Below are 24,074 nucleotides of genomic sequence, written 5' to 3'. Positions count from 1 at the left end.
ATGGCACGCTGGGCCCCCAACGTTAACTCACCATTTATCATAATGCTTATGTGGAGGTCTGATCAAGACAAATGCACTGTAGTGAGTTGACTGACACAAAGCCAAGAAACCCCATATCTGGCACCTTAGTGGCTTTCCTCACTTGCTGCTTTTCACCCTTTTTATCCAGCCGACCTGTGGCTGCCACTCCTATAGTAGGAGGTAGACAGTTACTAAATTAGCGTCCAGGCTGACCGCAAATACCTGTAGTGACATGCATCCTTGTCAAACTACCTGGCATGCATTATCCTCAGAATAATTATACATTCAAGATTGCAGGCCTGTGAAGCGGCTCGAGATTCAATGTTCTTGGAGGCTACTTCTCCCATTGTCCAATATAATGTGTGGCCAAACCAAGCCCAAGGAAAATTATGCATGGAATAAATAATGCGAAGTTTCACCGCTGCTGATGGAGCCTAATTTTAGCTAATGAAATATTTGCAGTAATATGTGAACTTTTACCCTTAAATTAACTGCAGGCGGTTACGTTAAAGACGTCTTCATATCTAAAGTGAATTCAAACTTCATAACCCCACAATGGGAAAAGTGAACGCATTAAACATGAATTTTTACAGACTGGAACATAGACTTACAGGCAATAACTGCTCACATTCCCGAATTGCTCTGATGAGATGGCAAATTAACACCCAATATTCATGATAATGACATAGCTACGCCAGGTTCCAACATATTCTGTTTTTTGTGCCAAATTCCATGGTTATGAGATAAATTTAGAATGAACATTTACACGTCCCGAATATATACTAAGAGCAAACCAATATTGTCTGGCAATGTTGATCTTCATAGTGTAGTATTTGCAACAAAGAAGGGACAGCCCTGACATCCCAAATACATCTGCATTTTAATTAATTGTAATTGGTTCTACGTTGATTATCGAATTTCATTTTCTTTTTTTTTTTTTTCAATAAGTGAGCCAGTGAGTGTGAAAGGGAGTCAACGCTGAAACCATTCACAGTCATGTGACATGGACACTTTGGGACAAGCCCCTCTGATAGGCAGAAATTGCCCACTTCTAAATGTTACGCTTTCAGAATTGTAAATTAAATTTCCACTTTACTATTAAAAGGCAGTTTACCAATACAGTTCACTGCAATTATCAGTTATTAAGTAGACTAAGGTAACCTAGAGCTACTATTGGAAACGAGCCATGAAACAGTGATAAAATGACTTTGAGCTTTTCACTGTCAGGACATATAAACATAATCACATATGTCCTATGTTTGAAATACCAGGGCCCCTGCCCTATTAGTGATTAGGGCCTGCTTTATGGGTGACGTAAACGGCGTTAAAGGAATATGTCTGCTGACAAAAGGTTTATTTGCTGGGTTAAGTAGCATGTTAAGACTGCACAACAGGTTGCAGAGCAGGCTTGAGGTATGTTATACTATGCTACTTCAGGGGGTGTCACCATGAGAGCTGCCGCCCACTTGTAGCATTTAATTAACAGGCCCTGGGTTCGTGTTGAACCACCTATGCGCCCAGGATCTAGAACACTATCCCTGTATCCATACGGATCACCCTAACTCAACCCCCATTTTAGGTAAGGGTTGAGGCTCTTCTTTAACATCACGTTGCCTTAACATTAACTTTGCTTACAGGACCAGATACCTCTCTAAACTCTAGTTTACTATATCATTGCTGTTCACACGCAACCGTGTGCCTGCCTTTAGGAGAGGTTTTTGCTCTGAAACTAACCTATACATACCTACATGGAGGGCCGTTTAGTGTTTTTTGGCGCCCCCACACCCCATGTCCTCCTTCTCGGATTCTCTCATTACCCCGGGCAAAAGTGCCCCTCATCGCTCCATACATAGTTTATTACTAAACACAGTGCCGCCCCTTAGATCAGTGGCCCCCTCCGCAGGTCACAGCTCCAGTGTAACTTCAAGGCCTGTGTGCGCAGCCCTAGATCCAGTGGCGAAGAATGCCATAGAAGGTGGCTATACCAAATCTGATGCCTAATATCTGGCAACCTGGTAATAATGTTAAGTGCACCAGCCACCAAACCAGTGGGGAGAAATGATGCAAAGGTCACAAATGAATGGCATTGTAATGTCAAATACACCTTAATCAAATAACATTCTCGATTCCCTGCTTCCAAGTAGACAACCCACAGCAACACATGTAACGAAAACGCTTTCGGAAACAAATATGAGCAGAGTGGGTGACTGACTGTCACACTAAAATAATGTTAAAGAAATGTGAAATGTGGAAATGTTGAATTCACTCCATATGGTTTGATGAAAAAGTATTATTTTATTTATTTTTCATTTTTATATAGCGAGAAATGGCCCGAGGCCATCATAGCGTTTTGCGCAAGAATCAGATTACATTACGCACATGATTTAGGCACAGTGAGGTTAAGTGATGTGCCCTGAATCCCAGGATGTTCAGTCGAGGCTGACATTTGAACTAGGTTCCCCAGTTCGGCGTAATTTCCCTATGGTTAGGGTCATCCTAGGCAGCGAGACCTCTGCGTATGTGAAAGTTATTCTCCAATTTCCCTGGCAGCAAGAACTGCGCATCGCCATGGGGATTTGAGCACACCGAGCACATAAGGTGCTTCTTCTCGTGACAGAACAATTTAGTAATTCGGGATTCATATCTCCTGTCATTGCAGGACACTGTATTTGTAATTCGGTGATGCTGTTTTTCAGGGCTGTACGAGTCCATTATTTATGGAATATTGACTGCAAAAACGATGTCCCCAAAAAATAATAATCAGATTTGACATACTAGATACACATCAGTACAAGTACTGTGAACTGCTGCAGCGCCGTATCTAATATACAGGAGTGGGGGGACGCGTGCACATACTTTGCTCGGCCTCTTATGTGTGTAAATGCCTCTCTTCTGCCCCAGTTGCCACCCACTAGAAAGATTGACGGCGCCACCCGCTCCTAGGGGTGTGGCGCCCTTAGACTAACACCTCGTCATGGGGCAGTGAGCGTGATATGAGTGCGATGTAAGTGGCATGTTTGGGATGAACAAAGCGCCTTTTAATTAGAGCACTGAAGTCTGCCTTAGTAAGCGCTATGCAAACTCTGCTCTATTTTAATGTCAGACGTGGTGACCATACGTATATGCCCAAGGTCACACATCATTGTGTGGAAGTTCATCGGAAGCACTAGAGGGTTCCGAGTGCAACTGGAAAATAAAGGGGGGGGGGTCATTTTAGCACAGACATGAAAACACTGGAACTGTGAAATTTCCATTGATATGTCACTCGAAATGATGAAAGGCTGAGCCGGCTTTCAAACTGCTCCAGCCTTAGACAGCACATGACGACGCCACCCGCTCCTAGGGGCGTGGCAGACCAAATTTAAATCTGTTTTCCGCACAAATAAGTTTTCCTAACGGATAGATTGCCAGAAGCTGGATAAGACCAGTGACGGCTGGTGCCGTTTGGAAGTGACGTGGAGTAAATACTCTGGATGAGTGATGTGAAGCAAGCGGCCTGATCGACATCAGAGGGGCTGAGGGGGTTCTTTCCCCCATCTCCACCCGAGACATTTTGAAAAAGTTGCGGGCAAATTGTAAATTTTTAGTAAATCTGACAAAATTCAAACCGTAACTAAGGCAGTGGTGAAAGTATAGTTATGACATCGATACAGCGTTTTTATATTATAACGATGTAGGTAGCTGCCAATACACCTCAGCAGGTTTGGCCTTCGTGATGTTATTTGTGCGCTACCCAATACACGGGAGGAAGCCTGTTCTTCATCGACTCAAGTTTTAAAATTCTACCGGTCCCCTTTGTTTCTTATGCCAGAAGCAGCCCCGATATTACCTCGCTTAACGGTCGCGCTTGTGGATACCTCGCGCCGTTGCTTGTGTTTATTCACCACTCTGTTGTGGTTTCCATCATGAGCCGGGATGACCAGAATAATCACCTCCTATGTTGGTCCGGTTTTGTTTGTATTCTGCCGACTCTTAAAATGGCCTCCCCGGTGAACTGCCGACTTTCCTAAGAATGGCCACCCAGTTAAACAACATGCCGCTATCCAGATCGGCGTCCATTTCCTTAGTGCGACGCATTCCAATGTAATGCCCTAAGGCACGTTTACCCCACGATGCCGTTGAGTTTCCCTCTGTTTTACAATTCCTGAAGCAGTCTGAAAGTGGTTATATTCCCTTAGATATCACGAGACATATGCTTCAAAAGAGGAGCTCGTTACCCCGTTGTGTCCACTGAACTTAACGATTCCAGGACCAACAATTTATCAATGCTTCGATCGTGCCGGAAAGGAAAGCACACTCGTTGCAGAGCGGTCCGCTGTGATAAGTGGAGTAGTATCAGCAACATGTTTTGATAGAGCATGAAAGAAAAGCGCATTTGGTGCAAAGCGACCCGAATGTGCAGCACATCTGGCTTGTATTAACAGCTAAAGTTGAATGGGCGCGCGCGCTGGGCTTAGAGGTATCAGCATACTATCATTGCACTATGCTTCGATCGGGGAAGATGGAAAGCGCCTTTGTAAAACAGTCAGATTTTCTAAGCTTACCGTGAGCGTCATTTTGTTTGCCAATGGAAATACCTCAAGGAATACATTAAAAATGCACACTGAACAGCATTCGACGTATGAATATGCACGACAATATTGAATCTTAAGCGTTCAGAGGCAATTCTAAAACACTTTCATAGGACGCATCACTAATATCCACGTTTTATACACCACTACAGGAAGGCACTACATTCTCTGCATCACCATTCCATACCCATTCTGCACTGGCCTCGAGGCTTCCGACATTGTTTGCCGCGCTGAGAATTTCTTCCAATGATTGCCGCCAGTATTACCGGGCTCGGCTCCTGCTCCGGGCTTGGAAAATCTCCACAACTGCAATCCTTTCTGCAGCGCTTTTCCTCGAAGTAAGGAGAAATAAAAAGAAACGCTTAGACTTAGGATCTCACAGTACTGCACACACTACTACGACCACTACTTGTGATCGGTAAGCACTCATCCTAAACAGCAACGCAGACATTATTAACACTCACATAATGACTACACGGTGCGGCCCTCTCCTTTCCTCCACGCGCAGCTAACCCAGCTACCACCGTAATTCTTTTGCTGGTCTGCTGCCGTCGGAGCTGTTGGGAGAAGACAAAGAGGGTTAGTTCTGCCTCCCCCGAGGTTTTATACCCTCGGGGGAGGGACGGTTGACCCTGCCTTCCTGACGACTCTGAGCTCCCGTGATAGGCTCACTTGGACATGCTTTACTGGCTCCTCCCTGTCCTGTTGCTGCCTCGAGGACATCACTGCTGGCTCCCGCCCCGGATGCCCTCTAAGGGCGCCACGCACCTAGGAGCGGGTGGCGCCGTCAGGAGGAAGCGTGCAATGGTCAACAAATCGCTGAGTCATGAGCAGTCAAGCACACATCTCTCCTGTGAGCTGACGCGTCAAGCATGTGTAATAAACAGCTTTTTAACCCCTGCATTACGCGCTGAGCCTGCTTAGAACATGAGACACTACTTGCTAGTTACCAAAATACCAATTTGCCATCAGCAGGTGGTTTTGACCCACTTTTTAGTACGGCAAAATCCGCGCCCCACCTAGCTTTAATTGATATGACGCAGATGATTTTTTAATGTAATAAAGCATTGTCGTGTGGCAACATTTTGTTGTTTTCAGACCAGTGGCCTAAGTGCATTTCAACAAGCCCAATCCCCCTCTATAAAAAAAGCCAAACCAAAGAACAGCCTATCAAAAACAATCCCAAGTGGTGGTGAACATCGAAAAGTGCGAAAAAAGTTTAAAAAAAAAATACAGGCATGGCACAGGAGGCACAGCGCAGGAGGCAGCACTAACAAAACTGTGGCATTAAGAGGAGATAGGAGGGAGGAATATTATATTTAAATGTAAACAGCTATAGCGTCAAAGTTGAACACAAGCAACCAGTAAGAGAACAGGAAGTGAAGAAAGAAATAGTCCCTCAAAGAACAGATAAAGAACCATAGTGGAATGGGACAGTACTTAGTCCTTGCTGGCTGGAATGAACAGAAGAGAAAACGAGAGACATAGAGGCATAACTGACCACTAGCAAAAACAGATTTTTAAAAGACACTGAAACAAATCAAAAGCAAGGGGATTGCTTTAAGCTCACAAGAGAAGTATACTAAAGAATAGAAGAGGTCATACGCTTACGCTCAACCTAAAAATTGAGCCCTATTGACTTTAACAATGCTTGTTTACATTTTCAGCACTGGCTCTGATTATATGACCAGCATTTGCTGCAGCGCTTGGTAGATCTGCTTGTCAAATTGAGCTCTGAGGCGGGTAGGCATAATTTTACGACCAGATGTTTGTTTAGGTTTTTTTAGTGGCAACATTCCACCTCACAGCTGTTTCCGAGTGTTCCTCAGAGGCCAGAGAGTTTTACTAGATTCCGTCAGGCTTTCTCCTGATTAGTCATCTACCGTCCTGGTCCCTGGGATTTCTCTGCAGTATTTGACAGAGCACACAATTGGCCTTTCTTTCTAGAGTTCAAAACATAATTGGATTAGAAGACATCACATTTAGATTGCTACTTCTTTTTTACTGAAACTCACTCGAAGTCAAGCACCAGCATATTCATTACCCAGATCCTAGGTCTGTGCTGTCCCTCAATGTTCGCTATTATACAGCGACCTTTTCAGTACACCCATCAGACCACTGTTCTCTATGATAGAAAATAGAATCTCCATTTTGAATCGTATGCATGCGACCCCCATGCTGATTCTAATAAACATGGGGAAACACTGCTCCCAATATGGAAATCTGTGTGTGTGTGTCTGAATGAAAATCATAGGGGTCCTTGAAAGGTCGGCATAAAGCGGGCCTAATGATCGGCTCCCCCACCTCATTCCCCACGCAATTATCAGTTTGCACAACTTATTGAAGTGGGGAACCGCTGCGGTTTCTGATACCAAGCATGGCGATCCTGACAGGAACAATAAAAATTGCCGGGATGCACAGGTGAAAATTCCCTAGGGGTAGCAACCGTTATTATTTTGCGTTGCCTAAACAAACACCTATTAGGGGGTTGTTTCTGAGAAACAAAATTAAAGGGCAAGTGGAGCACAAAAAGCATGGCGCCAGCTCAGCATTCAGCCGTGTCTACAGAGTATCTTCTCCAGGCACAAATACGCCTTATGAACAGATATATCCGGCAGCCAGAGGAGGGCCTCTAAATACGGCGGGAGGCCCACCAATCGGGGAGAGGAAAAGCCAGCCTCCCTCCATTCCCCAACTGAGAGGACTGACAGACAACGCACTAAACTTTACATTACTCCATGACTCATTGATGAATTCAAGCTGGCGGCTGTTCAGTGAGACTAAAATGGAGTTAAAGCTACTTGAAGCTAAATCGAAGCACGGTACCTACTCTGCCTAGATTTATTGCACAGACCATAGCATCAACATCCACATGACGCACAACTAAGAAGAATTTTTATCATCTGTCCTGCTGAGAAAAGTTATTCACTCTATAGTAATTTCCCAGTTACTCTTTGCAAACAATCACATTTGCGAAATACCCATTTTCATTATTAAACTATATATTACATCGAATAATAGATCATCAGGACTCGAGAGCCAGAATTTTATATATCTGATGCTCAACGACACTCTTACTGGTTAAAAGTGACGGATTAGGTATGCTTTAACATTGTGTGCTTTGCTCACAGATGAATATAGGGGTTCAGCCCCCTTGTTTTCTACATAAACTGCAACCATCTTGATTTAAAATATCCCATTGATCAGCAAATAAAATCAATTTGCTGCCATTATGTGTCGTCGCCAGAGACTAGGAGTAGAGCATTTTCTCACTTCGCTAAAAGATACAAGAGGACTATACCTGATATTCTGCTATTCAAATAGGATTGCCTGCAGTTTAGATTGGCCCTAATGGTATTCCTATCACTAGCTTAAGACCTCCCCCAAACTTTCTATCGGCAATATACACATATGCAACAGGAGGACTCTACATAGAGGTAATTAATCATCCACTTAAAGCGGTATTCAAACAGTCACAGTGAACAGGGTAAACATTGCTCTTGGCGGTATGTGGCAGTATGTGATTCTCCCTGTGGGCCTGATTCCTTCTTTGTGACCTTGAAATGCCCTCATGGTCATATATGGCCGAGCTGCATATCTAATGGAGCTGTATGGGACATGCACCACACTCAGATGAGAATGAGTTTCCATCTCAGCATCCTCCAGTGCAGATGCCTAGACCTGGCGTTTGTATGTGTCCATGTGCTGTGGATGCATCCAGTTTATTTGAGAGTCGTGCTCTTATGGGAATTATTTACTTAAGCCAGTGGTGTCCTCCTCTCTGTGCTACAGATGCCGCCTTGACCTTAGGGACCCCGACTTGACTCTTAGGTTTATAATAAATTGTACATCAGCTTACTGGGAGACCGGTCTCTTCTAGGGTAAGGGGAGCTACGGATTGAAACAGTTGGAGTATCAGACAAGCATGAGAGACTGAGTGAGTGAGTGTGTGAGTAGAACCTACTGTATCTATTTAATGAAGACTGGTTAATTGAAGGGGTTAATTCACTTTGAAATATTGACAGGAACATTGCATCCCAGCTTGAAAAGTCTAAAGCTGCTGTCTGACTCTGAGTGGCAGAATGACGAATTGAGTTAAAAATGATCAGCAGGACGTATGTGAAGATCACTTCCAACCCCAGCACTTTGATTCACACACCAGTCTCCTTCTAACCAACAATGAGCATATCAGCCAGATTGCTCCTACGAAGGGGATATGCAATTTCTGGAGAGTTACTAGATGGCAGAAATAAAATTACTTTACACAGCTACTCTGGTGGGCTAAGCTGTTAGATACTGCTCCTCACTTCCCCCACAGCTAACTAACGAATTTCTATCAATGTTGATTGCCTTAGATTTAGTAAAGTGCAACTACCATTAATATCTACTGTACCAAGCTGACTACCCCAAATTAGACCACCATTCAACATTATTCAGCCACCGTTGCCATGCATCCCTTAATCCGGGGCAACAAGTACTCCACTTTAAAAAAAATTGTTTTTAAGTATCCTGTTTTGGTGCAAGCCTCAACAAGACAATCTGTTCTTCCATATGTTCAAGTACTGAGACCTTTTTGGTCCTGTGACTTATTAATTCTTATCAGGCTAATAATCACGCCTTTTATGCCTTGTGATTTGTTTTAACTCACTTTTATTATCTCTTGTTTATTTTTCAAAATTCTGTTGTGATTTCTTACTTTCAACATTGTGTGGATTCGTTCTGCGTCCCCACTTAATTTCTTCTTCAGAGTGAATTTGTGTCACTCAATTTTATATTTTTGAAACATCTTTTTAAGCAAAGAACAGTAAGGGGTCGATTCCGATTCGGGAAAAACCGCTCCGAATAGCCGTTCGGAGCGTTTTTCCCGTACGAATCGTACCCTGCAACGTCCCCCGTACGTACGACGAAGTACGATTCGTACCAGGAGCCGTACTCCGTACGAGTCGTACAAGACACCGTACGACTCTAATCTCCGTACGATTCTCCCTCGGAACCCGCTGTAAGCGACATCTGTACGGTTTGCGACTGGTTTTTACGACCCAGCAAGTACGATACGTGTCGGGTACGCACTGTACGACCCTTTTTCTACGGGAGCGGAAAACAGCCGTAAAAGCAGAGTTCGCGCCAAAACAGGTACGGAACGGCCCCCCAAGTACGGTGCGTACCCCTCATGATCGCAGGGGTACGCACCGTACCCCTGCAATAATGGGGTGTATGAGCCGTACCCCCATTGTACGATGGGTGTATGAGCCGTACCCCATGTACGATGGTAGTACGGCTCGTACACTGATCCTACAATGGGGTACGGCTCGTACACCGATTGTACAAAGGGGTACGGCTCATACACCGATCGTACAATGGGGTACGGCTCGTACACCGATTGTACAAAGGGGTACGGCTCGTACACCGATCGTACAATGGGGTACGGCTCGTACACCGATCGTACAAAGGGGTACGGCTCGTACACCGATCGTACAATGGGGGTACGGATCGTACACCGATCGTATAATGGGGGTACGGCTCGTACACCCCATGATCGCAGGGGTACGTTGCGTACCCCTGCGATCATGGGGTGTACGGACCGTACGATATGTATGTGTTTGTGTGCTTTTCCGTACGACTCGCCCTTACCTGACGTGGACCGTACGAATCGTGTCCTCATACCCCGGTCCAGATCGTACTCGTCGGGTCGTACGGCATGTGTACGAGTCGTACGGTATGTGTACGAGTCGTACGGTTCACGGTTTCAGCCTTGCAATACGTACGGATCGCGACGATTCAGACGGATTCACGGAATACGGATCGTACTTCGCGACTCGGACGGACGGGTACCATTCGAACGGAGAGGGCTCCGGATACAAATCGTACGGACGTTTTTATATCGGAATCGACCCCTAAATGTTTAATCTGTTTACAACATAACTCTGTTTCAATCAAATGCATTTTTATAACAGTTTTCCCGCTTACCATCACGCTTATAATATTCATTACTACTTACAGCCTCTTCATTTTGTATAGTGACTATGGGTTTGATTTAGAGATTGGCAGACTGGGTTACTCCATCACAAATGTGACGGCTATCACATCCTCTGTATTTCATATCCATTGTATGCCATGGCTCTCATAATACAGCGGATAGGATATGCTTTACATTTGTGATGGAGTAACATGTCCACCAAACACTAAATTATGCCCTATATGTTTATGTTATTTAAATTCTGGCGCATCACAAGTTTCTCAATGTGCTCCATTTGCATATTAGTGACGATTCTCCGGTCTTTCATCTAAATTGCCACATGTTAATCGCTGATGTTATCGTTTCCGTCTCATATGGAAAATTCATGTTGCCAGCATCTCAAACCTAGCATGTTCCAACTTTACTCATTGCTTCCACAGTCTTTCTTTGTGATTCCGTGGTGATTTCTTCAACTCATGACATAAACTCTTTACTGTTATTTTAAAGAGCCTTTTTATTGTATTTCCCTCCATTGTTAAGCCAATTGGGTTTTCATCATTACGATTAATTTTAAATGCAAAACTGTGTTACATCCCTTTTCCCCATTACACTGGTAGTCTCTTGTTAGTTACCTCTTAGTATTTCCTCCTTGTTTAGTCAACATCAACTGCTTTGATGTACTATTTGTTTTTCCCAGGGTTAATTGTTATTTCTCCTACTGATAGTAACCAATATAATTTTCAATATCAGCATCAGCTTCAGTGGTATAAGATATTGCATATAATTACTGAATGCATTTCAGTATTCACCTCCTTCTGAGTACTATAAGGTCGCTTGATTATTATATTTTTAAAGTGCAGCTGCTGCCCTGCTGTGTTCTATATTTAACAGCTACTATTCAAGAAGCAAAACGATCAACCGATTATGCCTTAAAAATAAAAATCTTCAACAATTTGTCGAAAGACTGAATGATCAAAAATATTGGGAAGAATAATATTCATTGTGTATGATGTATTCATGCTTTGTTTGATGTTTTGTTTTCTTCTAAAAACAAAATCAAAGTATTTAAAACAATATACATATATTGGGAAGATATAGTGATAAACGACACCATAGAGTGGCATCCGAGTATGAAAAGGAGTGGATGCCAAGGCTAATTTAACAGAAATTAGGTACATTGCATATAATTATGGTAGAATAACTGAGAGAAAATATAAGGGCACAGACCGAATGTGGCAACTGCAATAGAGAAGGCCATTAGCAAAATCTATTTGAAGAACCGTAGAAAGTGACATTAAGTTCATCCTCTTCTCCACAATTATCAAATGAAGAGATATTTTGTGAAAGGAGACACAGGAGCAACAGTTCAAGCTGAGCACCAAATGGAACGCATCATTCTTTACAGTTTAGAGTCTTGATAATAAATACTTAGAAAATCTTGACATAGTTCAAATGATAAAAAATGGATACTACATACTTCCTGACACCAAAGACAATAAAGCATCAAACCGGTGGCCCCAAATCCAACACGTTGGTAGCAGGGTTGGGAAGGTGCACGCCTAGAACAGGTGGTCACACACCAAAAATACTTTTGATTTGACTGCCTGGTTAATACTAATACTTTAGAATTCAAGGGGTTAGAGATCGGCTCTCCCATATTACTATGTAGCCAGATGAAAAGCTGGCTGCTTTCACCTAGGCTGAAAAGGGTGACCCAAATGACTTCATCCGGGTGGTCAACATGGCAGCATATGCATTGAATAAAGTGGGGCACATGGAAAATCCATGTGGGACTCAGCTGCTGTGTGAACAGAAGAAAGAATGAAAGGGGGAAGAGACAAAGCCTGCACCCAATCCGATAGACAAGACGATAACTGGGCAAGTTCCAGAGATCTAATTTCTATTTTATGGGCTCTAGAGATCAATTCCATTCTTTTGTAAATCCATTGGGGAACTGGTACATCACCACGGCAGACTAGATGCGAAGTTGAGAAAATATAGAGTGGTTGAGGACCATAAGCAGTGCTTCATAAAAAGGACATACATTAACCATATGATTGTACAGGCCAATGGCGTAAAGAGGTGGTCATCTGCCCCAGTGCAAGAAATATAACTGGGCCCCCTCACTAGCATTACATCTCAGTCTGTCAGCTGCAACCAACACTCCTCAACCACCTTTGACAGAGTCTGCACCTGCAATATAAAAACTTACTACGATTCTCATACACACTATTGTATTTCCACACCCTGCACGGCATTTCTGCAAGTCAAAGACATAACTCTAGAAAGCATTACCAAAGCCAATAGGTATGGTTTTTGTACAATGCATGCACACAAAAATATAATATTCAGGGATCCCACACTCGCACTGCTGTTCTCACATAGGCATGTGTCCCACGCTGCACTCACACAGGCATATGCCTTACTTGCACTTACACATGGACAACTTTCAAACTGTAAACTACTTACACTGTACTCACAAAAGACAAAGTTAATCTTACATTCACACCGCACATTCCTAACAATGCACTCACAAACCATGTTGGCTATCCCGCACTCGCACAAGCAAATTGCTCAAACACAGGTAGATGCTCACTAGGAAGGAGCAGAGTCTGGAGAGATGGTGGCAAAGGAAAAACAGATTCAGTATTTGGTGCACTGATCCACAAGTATAATGCAAAGCTCTTGAAGTTAGCTAGACTGAATTGTCCACTAAGGTTATCCAATCTCCCATTAACCATACTTAGACCAGCACTGCAGACTATATGAATCTGATCTTGGTGGACTTTTTAGAGGAAGCGTCTAGTCAACACACAAAAGGCCCACTTGCCTTCTGAAAACAAGATGGTGGTAGTTTTTGTGGTGCAAGCATATACTAAAATAAAAAAAGAAAAAAACACAGAAATACTAAAGAAAAAATCCAACTAAATGTTTGGGCATGTGTTTCAATAAACAGTGTAAAAGTAAAGCTTTACACTGGTCTGCCATCTTTGGAATTGTAAAATATTTTTAGAGTATGCAGAATACTGTGTCAATCTGATGCCATGGTTTTGAAGCTTGCAGCAGTGATTTTTGACACTTTGCATAAGAAAGTTGTAGTGCAGTAGCAATGGCTGTCTAGCTGCTGGGACTCTCATCACTCAATTAGCAATTGTTAGAACAGTCAGGCTTAGCATGGGCTTCCCCCCACCCTTTAGTTTACTTGTAAGTCCCTAGTAAAGTGGTACTATATGTACCCATGGACTGTAAATTAAATGCTACTAGTGGGCCTGCATCACCCACTTAAGTATCACATTAAACATGTCTCAGGGCTGCCATTGTGGAGACTGTGTGTGAAGTTTAAACGAACATTTTTGACCAGGCAAAATAAACCTTTTGCCCGGCCCAAACCTTCCGTTGTAATACATATGTCACCCCTAAGAGAGGCCCTGGATAGCCCAGAGGGCAGGGTGCAATGTATTTTAACAGTAGGACATGTACCTTTAAGTTTTAGATGTCCTGATAGTAAACAACTCTTAAATCACTTTTTCACTACTGTAAGGCCTATCTCTCCCATAGGATAACATTGGAGTTGCCCTACTACATTTTATAAGTGTAATTGTCAATGGAGAAGAGATAACTGGTTCGTGGGTGGTGTCTCTGATATCTTAATTTAAAATTGTAACATGATGAACTTGGATTTTGAATTAGAATTCTGAAAATGGCACTTTTAGAAAGTTGGCATTTTCTTGCCTTACTCATTTGGTGCCTGCAGCCTGTCTCTGGTCACATGACTGAGTGTAGTTGGCAGTTGGGCTTTGTGTATTTCTCCTCGACAGCCACAGACAAAGGGAGCTTAGGTGTTAGTTGAGGAGCTATAACTGGCAGGCTAGGAGGAAGGAGCTGGGTCAAGCCTCACTTACACCTGAATTGGTTGTGTCTTGTCTCCACACAAAGGGTGTAACAACCCTTCATTGTCACTTCAGCCAGCTAGGAGCCAGGGCAGGGAAGGTAGGGACACCCATGCACTTCAAAGACACTGTCTAGAACTTTGCTTCCCTTTCCAGAATCAGTGCACCAGGGTATACAAAGAGAACCTCAGGCACAAACTTTTCAGTACACTTCTGGACCTGTGGATACTCTGCCAGGAAGTAGGACTGCTGTGCTTCTGAACAGACTGCCACTTTCCTAGACTGCTGCTCCGGAGGAACTGCTGCTCTGCTGTACTGTCCTGCTGCCTTCTGACCTCTTGCCTGGGTATGAAAGACTGGACCTGCATGTCTTGAACCCAGAAACCAGAGTGACTCCAAGGGCTGGTTGGCCTCTTGATCTGAAGCTTCGGGGACATAACAGGCTTCCAGCAACCTTGCACCTGCACCTGGCCTCTGCCATCTGTGAGTCTACCCTGCCAAGTGGTGCCATCCTAGTCTGTGGCCCTTGGAAGTGGGCCTAAGTTGCTTGCCAGACCCTACTGAGTGGCACATCCCTAGGCATAACTGATGCATTTTCTCTGCTGAGCGGTGCATCTAAGAGCAGAATCCACACATCTCCTCTGCTGAGTGCTGCATCCCCAAGCTGCGAAGCTTCGCTGCTGCTGCGAGGGTTGGGCCAGTTGCAAAGACCTGCATTGAAGGCGCAGCCCTCAGAACTGATGCATCGCCCTGAATATAAAGCCACGGCACAGGCCGTCCCATCTCTTGATGGCAACCTCTATAATGATGCCGCACTCAGAATCACAACTTCTCAGCTCCTCGGAACTGGAACATTGCCCCACCTGTACGCAGCATCACTGATGCCAGTATACACATCACAAGCACATCAATGGGACCCTCCAAGACAATGCAAAAGTGCCTTGCACCACAGCCCTGCCGCATTGCTTTGGCTGTGTGGCGCATCTTCGACTCGGATTCTCACAATGCTCCTCAACTAGGATTTAAGGTACATTGTTCAGCAGGCCTAACTGGGAACCCGTGGTCGACCCGCGTTCCATCGGGATCAGCCTGACCTTGTGATCTTGTCCTGGTCCGGTGTGTCCAGATACCCACAGTCATTCCTGTCTTGTTTTATTTATTAACCCCTTCGATGCTAGGCCTTTTCCCTCTCTGCAAAGCCTTTTTTTGGCTATTTGGGGTAGTTCACGCTTAAGCCCCTGTAACTTTTTGTCCACAGAAGGTATCCATGCCAAATGTGCGTCCCCTTTTTCCAACATCATATGGATTTTAGAGCTACCATGGGTTTGTGGATTCCCAAGGAGGGGACCCAGAAATTAGCCAAAACACAGCCGAATGTTGTTTTTTGGGGGGAAAATGGGGGAAAGGTGCTGCAGAAGAAAGCATCTGTGTTTTTCCATGCAAATGGTATCAACAAACCGGTTGTGGTGCTGAAATCACAATTTTCCCAGCTTTCAGGGACACATAGACTGCTGTCAGAAAACCAATTTTTTTGAAGCAGTTTTGACATTTTAATGGGACAGAGCCTACTTTTGCTACTTATTGTGCTTTCAACCTTCTTCCAGTTAGTTTTAGAAATGGGTATAAAAGCAATAATGGATCCTGGAAAGCTATACATTTCTGGAAATTAGACAAAATTCTAAATTCAGCAACGGGTAATTTGTCTAGATCCTTCAAGGTTTCTTTACAGAAACTAACACTTACACTAACACTGAGTTGAAAAAGACAGCCCTTTATGCCAACCATTCATTGGTGAGTCTCCTATCCGACTTTCCACGAACTTGTCCATAAATGTGGCCCGTTTTTATCCCTCATTGTCCCTACATACCTTTTTCCTATTTTTTGTCTCCTACAGATATCCTTTGCGCCACATACAGGTATCCCAATTTGTTTTATGTTTTAGTGGGGATCATATTTTAGTCGTTAGCCTAACCTTGGAATTTATTACATATGTTAATATTACCTTTTTGCATACATATATATGTCGTGATGTGTTTCTCATTTTCACCACCATTGCGATTTATAATCATATATGCTTGCCGTTTACCTAAACTTTACTCTATTTCAGTTACTCAGAACGCTATTCATGTTAATCAATCAATCAATCAGGAGTTTGTTAAAGCGCGACTACTCACCCGTAAGGGTCTCAAGGCGCTAGGGGTGGGGGGGGGAGTTGGGGGGGTGCAGGTTCCATTCCATCAAGGAGGGGGTCTGTCGAAGCCTCGATCACCAACACTCAAGAGTGCAGGGGCAGGGGCACCTCACTTAATGGTGGAGCTGCGAGGGTGGGAGAGCAATTTCACTGACAATGAGTCAGTGGTCTTGCTAGGCTTTCTTGTTTACCAGTAGAGTTATACAAAGATTTAACAGCCTTGTTATCACAATGTTCATATCGAGATATGACTTTGATGGTGCTCGTTGCTATTTACAAACGCGCACGCAATTTCTCACATGTACTCCATTATGTTGTTTAATAGTGTTGTGCCAAGTCACTCGCGTTTTTTGTTTTTTAGTACACCGCCGTCCTCTGATCACGCACGTCTTCTCTTCTACCTCAGTGATTTACATTTATTTTTACATCACGTCCCTGTGCGATTATCATAAGAGTTATCACTCACAGCCCACAAAGAACGTCCTTACGTGTTATTATCCCTTGCACGAATGCACGCGCCATGAGATTGCGAGGCCCTGCATGTTTCTGCATACGCGATCTTTCTACCTTCCTGCAGCGTATTTTCACGCAATGGTATATATATTCACCCACATATTTTGCCATTCTCCGCCACATCGTTGACAATTCGGTGTACTTTCACTGGCGTTCCCCTTTTGTTCGCATTTTGTTCATCTTTAGATCCACTTGCACAGCCCTTTCATGGTTTTCACTCGCTCCCTGAGTTTTATGTCACCATTGCTCTATATCAGCCCGATTATCTCTTGCATGCTTTGCGGCTCAGGCCACCCACCACTGTTTGTTACACCAAGCACTGTCACTTAATTCGTACAGCCATTTGGTTTTCATGCTTTAAACTTGTTTTTGATCATCATTTGCCAATTATCTTATTAGTTGGACTGCTGCCACAAGTCCGATTTTCATATTATTTATATGTCTTACAGCCCTGATGAGTCACAGGTTTTTACCCTGTTGATGAAACACGTGTCGGCTGGCGTATGTTTATACAAGACAAAGAAATAAAGATCAACACTGAACTAATCTACAGACTATTTTGAAATTTATCAACGCTACTCATGCTTCTCTTTGTCTAGAATCATTGTATCACCTGATACTGTCTTATCATACATGTGCACAGTACCTGTTGTTCACTTTGTACAGGTGTCCAGGCATCGTTGTGCCTGTTCACCTTTGAGAGGCTTTAAGGTTTCCCTCTATACTGTTTGCACCGTTCTAACTTGTCCTATATTCTATCCATCATCACCACTTTCGCCTGCACTGTGTGAGTGCCTTACACTGTACTACTGAAACCTACAGCATAATTCCCAACGTTTTCAACTGTAACTTGTTATAAGAATGACAGATATTTTCTAAAGCATTATACTGTTACATCCGCGGAACCCTTCTGGTTGTGGGGATATATAGGAAATATCGGTTCACCAAGAACCCGAGGAACCCAGATCCAATAACTGAGCTGCGTCTTTCAATGGTTTTTCATTGTGGTAAAATATTAAGAGTGAAAATAGGTATCAAGGACACCTATGTATTTCCGAAATGGGAACAAAATATAGAGTTTAGAAGCAGTAGCTATTTGCACATCTCTGAAATTGTGGGTACCCATACTAGCATGTGAATTATAGGACTTTTTTCAAAGTGACTCCTTTTTTACACATTGTCTTACATTTGGAAGGCAGAAATGTATAGAAAGTCAATAGATAATAACAGTTTCTCTACAATTGTGTGTTCCCCCAAGATCTCCCGATAAAAATGGTACCTCAATTTTGTGCGTAGGCCTAGTGCTCAGAACAGGAATAGCCCAAAATGCAACGTGGACACAGCACATTTTTACTGTGAAAAACAAAACCCTTTTTTTGCAAAGGGCCTAGTTGGGAATTTTGATCCCTAGCTCAGCCGGCACCAAGGGAAATCTAGCAAACCTACACATTTTTGAAAACTAGACACCCAGAGGAATCCAGTATGGGGTGACTTGAGTGGCTCTCACCAGGTTTTATTACCCAGATTCCCTTGCAGACCTCAAACTTTGTAAAAAAAAAAATCCTAATATTCCAGTGATGAAAAGTTCTGGAATCTGCGTGAATCCACAAAATTCCACCCAAGTCTCATTCCCCAAAGTCTTCCAATAAAAATGGTACCTTACTTGTGTGGGTAGGCCAAAACGCAAGCTGGACACACCCCATTTTTACAGTAAAAACTGACCCTTTTTTTTCAAAGTGCCTAGCTATGGATTTTGAACCCTAGCTCTTCCGGTACCTAGGGAAACCTAGCAAACCTGTACATTTTTTTAAACTGGACATCCAGAGGAGTCCAGGAGGAGTGACTCGAGTGGCTTTCACCAGGTTCTGTTACTCAGAATCCCCTGCAAACCTCAAATTTTTTCACAAAAAAACGAATGTCTGACAAAATATCAATTACAAAAATATCTACCTACAAAAATATCGCAACAAAAATGTCGATTACAAAAATATCGACATGATATCTCTTACAAGGTAAGTACAAAAATATCGAAAAAAAATACCGATGTCAAAAATATCGTAATTAAAAAATATTGTTTTTTTTAATTAAAAAAATATGTAATATAAATAAAATAATACTTACAAATGTAATAAACATAGTTCAAAATATGTTATAATATTTAAAATTAATATACATAATTTAATTTAAAAAGTAATTAATAATATACATATAATACATAATATATACTTCCTTAATAATAACTTTAAAAAAGATATTTTAATAACTTATAAATAAATGAAAATATTATACATTACAAATACATTCATACACATAAAATAATATTATAAATAAAAATTAAAAAAATGTAAAACAAATAAAAAAAAAGAAGTACACGTTGGATAGCGTAGGAGTACAAATTACTATTCCCACTCCAAAGAGTGCAACAGTAGGGAAAGTGTTGGATAGCGTAGGGGTAAAAATTACTATTCCCACTCCAGAGAGTGCAACAGTAGGGAAAGTGTTGGATAGCGTAGGATTAAAATTACTATTTCCACTCCAGAGAGTGCAACAGTAGGGAAAGCGGTGGATAGCGTAGGGGTAAAAATTACTACTCCAACTCCAGAGAGTGCAACAGTAGGAAAAGTGTTGGATAGCGTAGGGGTAAAAATTACAATTCCAACTCCAGAGAGTGCAACAGTAGGGAAAGTGTTGGATAGCGTAGGAGTTAAAAATAACATACTTATAAGTAAATTAATATTTTAAAATATTAAAAAAATTAATTGTTAAATAAATATAAACTATTTACAAATACCAATACATAACTATTAAAAACATGATTAGCAATAAATAATTAAGTAAAAATAAATAAATACCAAATAATAATAATTAATTGCCAATTATTAATTAATTAACAATAATATAATTAACAAAACAATTAATAAAAATAAATTATTACTTCATTACATTTAAATTACTTCCCACCCTATTGCCCTATAAACCCACAACCCGCTACAGAACATAATTATCAATTAATCAATTAATTAAAATTAATTACCAATTATTAATTAATTACCAATTAATTAAAATTCATTTATAATTCCTAAAAATTAATATTTAATTTAGTATAATTAAATTACTTCCCACACTATTCCACTATAAACCCATAACCCGCTACAAAACATAATTATCAATTAATTAAAATTAATTACCAATTAATAAAATGTAATTACCAATTAAATAAAATTAGTTTAAAATTCCTAAAAATTAATAATTAATTTCGTATAATTAAATTACTCCCCACCCTATTCCCCTATAAACCCATAACCCGCTACAGAACATAATTATCAATTAATCAATTAATTAAAATTAATTACCAATTAATAATAATTAATTACCAATTAATTAAAATTAATTTATAATTCCTAAAAATGAATAATTAATTTAGTATAATTAAATTACTTCCCACCCTATTCCTGTGATGCAGACAGCACACCCCTAGGCCTCCTGCACGCATTTTCGCCAGCATTTCACGGCTCTAGCGGACGTTTTTGGGCTTTATTTGGGGATTGTAAAATCTTTACACGGCGGCCATCTTGAGTGGGGCCCAGAGCGGTGAGAGCTCTCTAGTGGACCCCATAAAAGGAGCCCTGTATCAGCGCTCGCGAGATTCTGTGCCAAAAACGATCTAGAAGCGCTACCTGCTAAGGGACATTAAAAACTGTTGTTCTTGTCAGCTGTTTGAAGCTTTTTTAATCAAAAAATCGTCATTTTTAAAAATTGTTATTTTCATCCTGTGATGCAGACAGCACACCCCTAGGCCTCCTGCACGCATTTTTGCCAGCATTTCACGGCTCTAGCAGTCGTTTTTGGGCTTTATTGGGCTTTATTTGGGGATTGTAAAATCTTTACACGGCGGCCATCTTGAGTGGGGCCCAGAGCGCTGAGAGCTCTCTAGTGGACCATATAAAAGGAAACGGACGCTCTACCGCGCTAGAGGTCGCGTTTGTGGGAGCGCCGGAGTCTCGCCTGAGTCAGCCCGTCTGCACCCGTCCGCGACAGGGCGCGGCACAGGGGCCATGGACTCCGTCCCAGTCCTCCCAGCTCTAACAGGTATTAGCAAACATCATATAACATATTCTGCCCAAACTCTACGGGATCTAAAGCCACTATTTGAATGTTGCACTAAAATACCCTGGTCGACAGTTGAGGGAGGCTTTTCATGTCTTCAGTGTCGACGTCATTCACTCACTAGTATCATCCAACCAGAGGCAAACACTCCCTTAGATGGATTAAAGAGCTTCCTCCTAAATGTACGATCCCTACCCAAACACCAGCACCAGGTTTGGGATTTAGTTAATACTATTCAGCCGGATATATGTTTCCTCACTGAAACATGAATGAAGCCCCACACAATTACAGCTATAGCAATGGGGATCCCATCTGGATATAAGTTCAAACATCTAGACAGAGAAGTGAAAACAGGTGGTGGTTTGGCCATAATACATAAGGACGAGATAAAGGTCACAATACTCGAGCAATATCGAAGTCTACTACTAGAAATCATGATCTTTAAAATCGACCTAACTAGCCACACTTCCTGGAAAGGCGCTCTGGCTTATCGACCACCAGGATCAAACCCTGACTTTGCGCTCACTCTCCAAGAGCTTTTAGCTCCCCGTCTTAAATCCAAAGAAGACTTTATTCTCTTGGGAGATTTTAACATCCATGTAGATCATTTAGAACTATCCGAATCCATTTCCCTACTTACGGATCTATCAAATTTAGGTCTAGAATTACAAAATAAAGGACCAACACATAGAGGCGGCCACACGCTAGATTTAGTTTTTTCCAACTGCACTAAATTAACCTGTCTTCCAGCAAAAGAGATTCTTTGGACGGATCATTTCTTGTTAGAATTTAACTTACTGACTTCAAAAAGATCCACTAATAAAGCACCATCTTCTCCTACCTGGCGCCGTCAATGGCATAAAATCTCAGTCAATAAACTACAGGAAATCTGGATACAACCTGCCATATTGATAGATGATACAGCAGATACAGCGCTGGCTAAACTTAATGATTCAATCAAGCGAGCCATTGACATCATAGCCCCTTTAAAATCACACAAACAGTATCCCTCCTCCAAGCAGGAGAGCTGGTACTCATCTGAGTTAAGAGTAGAGAAGCGGAAATGTAGACGAGTAGAGAAAAAATGGAGGAGAAGTAAAACTGAGGAGTCTCGAGCAGTTTTTCTAGATGCCCAAATAACATACTATAAAAACATAAAGCAAGCTAGGAAACACTGTTTAATGCAACAATTAACAGAAGCGGGTAACTGTCCCAAAGAGCTTTTTAAAATTCTGCAGAATTTTATAAAACCCGCCGCATGTGAGAGCTCTGACGATTTCTCGCAGATTTTATGCGATGAAATTTCCCTATTCTTCGAGGAAAAAATAAATACTATTTATGGAAGAATAGTGGCAGCTAATAACAACATGGATGATACCAATAAGCCCCTACCCCTGATCCCGCCAAAGCACAATAAACATCCGCTACTAGCTATTCCCCCAATTGACAATGCAGAGCTCCTCTCCCTTACCGCCCATATTAAATCTGGATCTCCACATGACCTCCTCCCTGCCAAGATGGTTGCCCCTCTGATTTCTCTCTTAGGACCATCCATAAAGAGTGTTATTAACATCTCTCTCATGAAAGGACAGGTCCCGGCAGACTGGAAAAGAGCGGTGGTAAACCCAATTAGAAAAAAAGCGGCTTCCCCATGGACAGACCTCTCAAACCTGCGTCCCATTTCACTTTTGCCTTATATCGGCAAAATAGCGGAGAAGCACGTGAACACCTATCTATCAGGACATCTAGAAGCGACGGAGGGCCTGGACTACTCGCAATCTGGGTTCAGGCCTAACCACAGCACCGAATCAGCCCTCCAAACAGTGACCAATAACATCAAAATGGCACTGGATGAGGGCAGCTCTATGATTCTGGTGCTGTTGGATCTCTCCGCCGCTTTTGATACGGTGTCTCACATGATGCTTCTCGATCGTTTAAAGGACGTAGGTTTGGAAGGAATGGCTCTGTCATGGATGGAAAGTTTTCTATCTGGTCGCTCTCAAGAAGTTTGGCTGGGCTCCCACAAATCCACCTATAGGGAGCTCAACAAGGGAGTGCCACAGGGCTCATGTTTAAGCCCGACACTTTTCAATGTGTATGTGGCCCCCTTGGCCAACTTAGCAAGATCATTTGGGTTTACCCCGGTGTCGTACGCCGACGACACCCAACTCCTCTTTCCTTTTAAAAATCTGACCCCTGCAATAAAAAGATCATTTGCAGATGGAATGAGAGCTATATCAGAGTGGATGTCATCAAACTGTCTTCAATGCAACGTAGAGAAAACAGAGGTCATGCTGTTTGGACAAGCGGCAACACACTGGTCACCTGAATGGTGGCCCTCAGAATTAGGTCCTGTTCCCAGCCCTAAGAGCACGGTAAAAAACCTGGGAGTGTTACTAGATCAGACACTCACGTTTAAAGATCATGTAAACCAGGTGGCTGGTACCTGCTTTCGGGCAATTGGGATGCTAAGAAGAGTGTTTCCCTATTTACCAGATTGCCAAAGGAAAACACTTGTGCAGGCGCTAGTCATCAGCAGAGTGGATTACTGTAACGGTCTTCTTTTAGGAGCCAATGAAGGACAACTTAATAAGTTACAAGTAGTCCAAAATACGGCGGCAAGGACAGTCCTGAACGTTCCCCCTAGGACTCCTTCCCGCCCCCTGCTGACTAGACTCCACTGGTTACCGGTGAGGAAACTAGTGCAGTTTAAGACACTATGTACCATCCACAAAAGTGTGATAGGCGAAGGCCCAAGATATTTGCCCGACATTTTTCGGCCACACGTTCCTGGGCGCTCTCTGCGTTCTAGCAGTCAACAGTTA

Source organism: Lissotriton helveticus, chromosome 5_1, assembly GCF_964261635.1.
Source record: "Lissotriton helveticus chromosome 5_1, aLisHel1.1, whole genome shotgun sequence".
Taxonomy (NCBI): Eukaryota; Metazoa; Chordata; class Amphibia; order Caudata; family Salamandridae; genus Lissotriton; species Lissotriton helveticus.
Note: the sequence above shows the minus strand (reverse complement) of the source record.